The sequence below is a fragment of the Otolemur garnettii genome, unplaced genomic scaffold, assembly GCF_000181295.1.
Source record: "Otolemur garnettii isolate 467f Iridium unplaced genomic scaffold, OtoGar3 scaffold00140, whole genome shotgun sequence".
In the NCBI taxonomy this organism is placed as follows: Eukaryota; Metazoa; Chordata; class Mammalia; order Primates; family Galagidae; genus Otolemur; species Otolemur garnettii.
The window spans coordinates 2,891,192-2,897,191 of NW_003852535.1; the positions used below are offsets into that span (position 1 = coordinate 2,891,192).

The 6,000-nt window shown below is 43.0% G+C and overlaps 1 pseudogene; it reads left to right on the forward strand.

Moving 5' to 3' along the window:
- Window positions 1-708: 708 nt before the first annotated feature.
- LOC100941076 lies at window positions 709-3,037 on the forward strand (annotated as a pseudogene).
- The last annotated feature ends 2,963 nt before the right edge of the window (window positions 3,038-6,000 follow it).

A 6,000-nucleotide genomic window follows, 5' to 3' on the forward strand; every position in this document is an offset into this window, starting at 1 on the left:
GCTTCACTTCAGCTTCTGGTATCTCTCTGCTAAAGCAAAGGGGAAAGAAGCCATTTTTCCCTTTTAAAACAATGAACTGCTTTTCCTCAGGCCCTTGCACGACAAGCTAGGGAATGTGGGGGAACAGGAAGGGAATATATGGTTTTCGGCTGCCATGTGGCTATTTTGCCAGGATATGAGTTTTATATTATTTTTGTTAATTTTATAATGTTAAACTTTAATAATAACAAATAATTGTTGAGAACTGATTATTGAGAACTGCTTATCAAAGTTTGCGTTGTTGTCAGCCCCCCCAATGGTGTCCTGCTTTACCAATGTTAAAATCTGGTCACCTTATACCAGAGAAAACTCTTCTGGACATCGATCTAGGCAAAGAATTCATGAATAAAACCTCAAAAGCGCGGGCAACAAAAATAAAAGTGGGCAAATGAACTCAAACCACAAAGCTTCTGCACAGCAAAAGAAACAGCCCAATAGAGTGAACAGATGACCAGCAGAGTGAGAGACGATGTTACACATTATACATCTGACAGGGTCTTGTTATCTAGAATTTACAAGGAATGCAAGCAACTCAATAACAACTATTAAAAAAACTCCCATGGGGGGCGGGGCTTGCAGTCCTGTGAGTGGAGTTAGGTTTCCTTCTTGCACTCTGGTGGTTTACTCTGTAGAGACCCGGCTCTGCAAAGGGAGGCTGCCATCTCGGTAATGGATTTTGAGAATCTTTTCTCAAAACCCCTCAAACCCCTCTCTGGGCAAAAAACCGGCCACAGACTCTGGTGAAAGATGGGAAAACTGAGGCACAGACATGTTAAATAACCTACCAGGATCTCACAGTTTTAGGCACTTTGGAAACTCATCATCAAAGAATTTGCTACATAGAAAATCAAGAAGTAAGGACTATGATGTATATAGTGATAATGATGTGGGCAATCAGGAGTCAGAAGATAATTTTGCCAACGAACTTCAACAGTATATACAAGCTAAAGAAATGGCGAATGCTGCTCAACCTCTACCATTTCCTGAAGAATCTATGAAGAAAGAGGGAGCAAAAGATACTCAGCAAGCTGCTAAACAAAAAATAAAGCTACTAAAGCTGATCATGAGAGTAACAAAAAGAAGAAAATGAAATGAAAATGGCCTGGCCCTGGAAGCAAAGAATCAAATGCTTTGCTGAGAAACAGTGGCTCTCAGGAGGAGGATGGTAAACCTAAAGAGAAGCAGCAGCACGTGAGAATGAGTCAGGGATTCATCAACCAACGTACAGTGGAATACAAGGGAAGACAAATTTGTAAATAATTTCTTGAAAGGAAATGTATTAAGGGAGACCAGTGTAAATTTGATCATGATGCAGAGCTACAGAAGAAAAAGGAAATGTGCAAGTTTTATGTACAAAGATATTGTACCAGAGGCTAAAACTGTCTATATTTGCATAATGAATATCCTTGCAAGTTTTACCATACAGGAACATAATGTTATCGGGGCTCGGCACCTGTGGCTCAAGTGGCTAAGGCGCCAGCCACAAAAGGTGGTGGGTTCGAATCTAGCCTGGGCCCGCCAAAACAACAATGACAGCAGCAACCAAAAAATAGCTGGGCGCTGTGGCGGGCGCCTGTGGTCCCAGCTACTTGGGAGGCTGAGGCAGGAGACTTCCTTGAGCCCAGGAGTTGGAGGTTGCTGTGAGCTGTGATGCCATGCACTCTACCCAGCTTAGACATAGCTTGAGCCTCTGTCTCAAAAAAAAAAAAAAATTAAAAATGTTATTATATAAATGTTATAAATTAAAAATTAAAAATGTTAAAAGAGGTTCAAAGCACAGTAAGTATATTCTTTTTTTTAGATTAACTTAAGAGTGCCACAGAAGTTTAACTATAGGTTCAAGTGTGCCACGAGATAAAAAAGGTTGAAAAACACTGGTCTAGAGGAAGATCATGGCCAGTTGTGGTTGTGAGAGGGCCTCTGTGGGATGTGGACTGGATGTAGAGTGGCAAGGATGGGGGTGGGTTGGGTCAGGAGGTCATGGGGTCGCAGAGGCAGAGACAGGCTGTTGAGACAAGTCAGTGCTGGAATATGGACTAGGAAACCACCAGGAGAAACTTCTGAAGTCCAAAATGACTGGACTTTGTGATAGTGCAATGTCTATAGGGCAGCAACAGAGAGAAGATGTGTGTGAGGGAGGACTGGGATAACGTCCTCTTTTGGGATAGGATATTGTGGGATGAGCAGCTTGGGAAGGGGGTGTCAATCAAAGGATTGGGAACTAGAGGAAAGAGGACAGAAGTGGTGTTGATTCTTGAAGCTGGGGTGCCCTGGGATGCAACAGTGAGAAAAATGAATAGATAGCTGGGTGGCACCAGCTCAAAGAAGTAGGGTGCCAGCCCCATATATTGGAGGTGGCAGGTTCAAACCTGGGCCTGGGCAAAAACTGAAAAATAAAAAAGGAATAGACAGCCATGAGGTGAACTTTGTGAGATGTGGGCAGAGAAAAGGCATAGCTGGTCTTCTTCATGAAAGTGACCTTGAGCAGTTTGGCCTCTCTGAGCCCCAACTTCTGCACCTGCTCTGGGGGATAAGCTCCTCTTTGGGGTATTATGTGGATTGGATAAATGGGGGGCAGAGGGCCTGATGACAGGTGTCCACCCCAGTGACCATACCCCATGACCTCCTGGTCCCTGGCCAGGTCTTCTATGGGGTCCCACTAAGGTCCCCTCAAGCTGTGCCTCTCAGGATGTCTCACTGGAGAAGTGCATTGAGGCCTGGAGTGGTCTGATGAGGCGACCGCAGGCTAGACGGTCAGCCTGCAAGGAGGGAAGGGTTCAGAGCTGACTTCTAATTTTGTCCTGGAGATCTGGCATTTGGATATATTGGAAAGATGCCAGCACATCCAGCACACAAACATACAACTATACACATGAATATCTGAATCAGTATGTACACACCAGGAGTACACCAAGACCTTCCTTTCCTCTCACGTTATTTCAGGGGCATTTCTCTAAGGTTTGGGTCTCTTGTGCCTGCGCTTCAGAGACCCTTGTGAGCGGCAGCAGGGCCAGACATTTCTCTTGTGACTAGAGCTGGCATATCCCTATTTCTCCTCACATGATGAACATGAACTGGACGTTATTTTGCAGAATCAAGAATGGTGAGCTGAGAGGGTGGAGCAAATGGCAGACTAGAGACATCTTCTTGGTGGCCACTCTTAGTGAGATAGGGGACAGAGGATTTTGGCCACTTCTGGCTGGGGGAACCTGCCTTCACTCTGGGGGCACAGTGAATCAGTAGGAGGCTCCAGAAGCCAACAAGGAGGTCTGGAGCTGAGGAGGACCATCATAGAGGGCAGGTGCTGGAGTATGGGCAGGGGTTGGCCCATACCAACCTTTCCATGGGAGAGGTTGAGGCTCTCCCATGGAGCACTGGAGGTGGGAAAGGGCTGTCCTGCAGTTTTTGTTTTTTTGGACTGGACTGCTCCCTGGATTGCTTTGAAGGGGCTTAGATGAACAAGGGAACTCCGAGCAGCATCAGGCGGCTGAGATTGAGTGCTGGGCAGGGTGAAGCTCTCATTGGCTTGGCTAAGGATAGGCTGCCATTGTAGGAAAAGCTGCACAGGAGAAACTATCTGTGGGGTGCTAGTGCACCTCTGGCTCTGGTGTGCCTGCTAAGCTCGGGAAGTCATCCTTGGGGTGAGTTGTAGTCCCCCCCTCAAAGACACTGATATCAGGGGGCACTGTTTGAAAGATCAAGATATGTTACCTGAGAGATCTGGTGAGAGCTTTGGGATCCTAATCCCATGGGGACTGAGTGCTGACAAAGTGACCAGGCCTTGATTGGGGACAAGTAGGTCAGGAGGACTAGTCCAGATTTCCTCTGAAACTGGAGAGTGACTTCTAGTCCCCAATATTATACAGTGAAAACATCATGTGTGTTCTCTGGCTCCTAACACCACAGTGCCACTGGGTGTTGAGGAAATATATTGCAATTTATATATAGTATGTGTGTATGTGTATATATACTGAACATATGTATGTATTTTCTCTCTCTTTTTTTTTTTTTGTTTCTTCCCCCTCATTATTCTCCTATAAAGATTTAATGGAAATGACAGAAAGGGAATTCAAAATATGGATGACAGGCTTGGGACCCATAGCTCAGAGGTGCCAGCCACATACACTGGGGCTGGTGGGTACAAACCTGGCCTGGGCCTGCTAAACAACGATGACAACTACAACACTATAACAACAACAAAATAGTCGGGAGTTGTGGTGGGCACCTATAGTCCCAGCTACTTGAGAGGTTGAGGTGAGTGAATTACTTAAGCCCAAGAATTTGAGGTTGCTGTGAGCTGTGACCAAGGACGACATAGTGAGACTCTGTCTCAAAAAACAAACAAGCAAGCAAGCAAACAAACGAACAAAATATGGATGGCAAAGGCAATAAAGGGTATTGATGAGAAAGTGGAAAAATAGAACCAATAAATGGATGATAACCTGTAATACCATAGTAGCTGAGGACTTTAACACCCCTTTGACAAAAATGGACAGATCCTCTAAATATACAAAGATGCAAGGGACTTAAATGTGATCCTAGAACAAGTGGGCTTAATAGACACATACAGAACACACCATCTCAAAGCTAAGGAATATACTTTCTTCTCATCAGCCCATGGAATATATTCCAAAATTGACCATATCTTAGGACACAAATAAATCAAACCTCAATAAAATTAAAAGAATTGAAATTATACCTTGTATCTTCTCAGACCACAAGGCAGTAGAGGTGAAACTCAAGTCCAACAAAAATTTTTATCCCCGGCTTGGTGACATAGCACAGTGGTTATGGTGCCAGCCCCATGCACCAAGGCTGGTGGGTTTAAGCCCGGCCCTGGCCAGCTAAACAATGACAACTGCAACAAGAAAATAGTTGGGCATTGTGGCAGGTGCCTATAGTCCCAGCTTTTTGGGAAGCTGAGGCAAGAGAATCTCAAAGCAGTCCTAAGAGGGAAATCTATTGCATTAGGTGCCCCCAAAACAAAAAGAAAGCACATCGACAACCTAATGAATCATCTTATGAAAATGGAAAAAGAAGAGCAATCCAATCCTAAACCTAGTAGAAGGAAAGAAATCACAAAAATTAAATCAGACATAAATGAAATTGAAAACAGAGGAATCATTCAGAAAATTAGTGAAACAAAAAGTTGGTTCTTCAAAAAGATAAACAAAATAGATAAACCTTTGGCAAGGTTAACTAGAAACAGAAAGTAAAATCTCTAATACCCTCAATAAGAAATGAAAAAGGGGAAATAACAACTAATACTACAGAGATACAAGAGATTATCTCTGACTACTACAGAAAACTCTATGCCCAGAAAGTTGACAATGTGGAGGAAATGGACCAATACCTGGAATCACACTATATCCCTAGACATAACCAGGAAGAAACAGATCTCTTGAATAGACCGATATCAAACATTAAGATTGAAGAAACAATAAAATAATTGTCCAACAATAAAATAATTGTGGGCCAGATGGCTTCACACTAGAATTCTATCAAACCTTCAAAGAAGAGCCTGATACCAAAGCCAGGAAAGAATCCAACTAAAAAGGAGAACTACAGATTAATTTCACTAATGAATACTGATGCAAAAATATTCAACAAAATCTTAGCCAATAGATTACAGCTACACATTAAAAAAATTATATATCATGATCAAGTTAGGTTTCCTCCCAGGGATGCAAGGTTGGTTTAACATACGCAAATTCATAAATGTAATTCACCATATCAATAGAAGCAAAAACAAAGATCATCTGATCTACAGAAAAAGCATTTGATGAAGTTCAGTGTCCTTTTCTAACAAGAACACTTAAGAATATAGGCATACGTGGCACATTTCTTTTTTTTTTTATTGATCGGTAACTATGTACATTAATGCACTTCTAGGGTACAGTGTGGGGTTTTCACATGCAATCTGAAATACTTCCATCAACTGGTCAACACAGCCTTCATGTC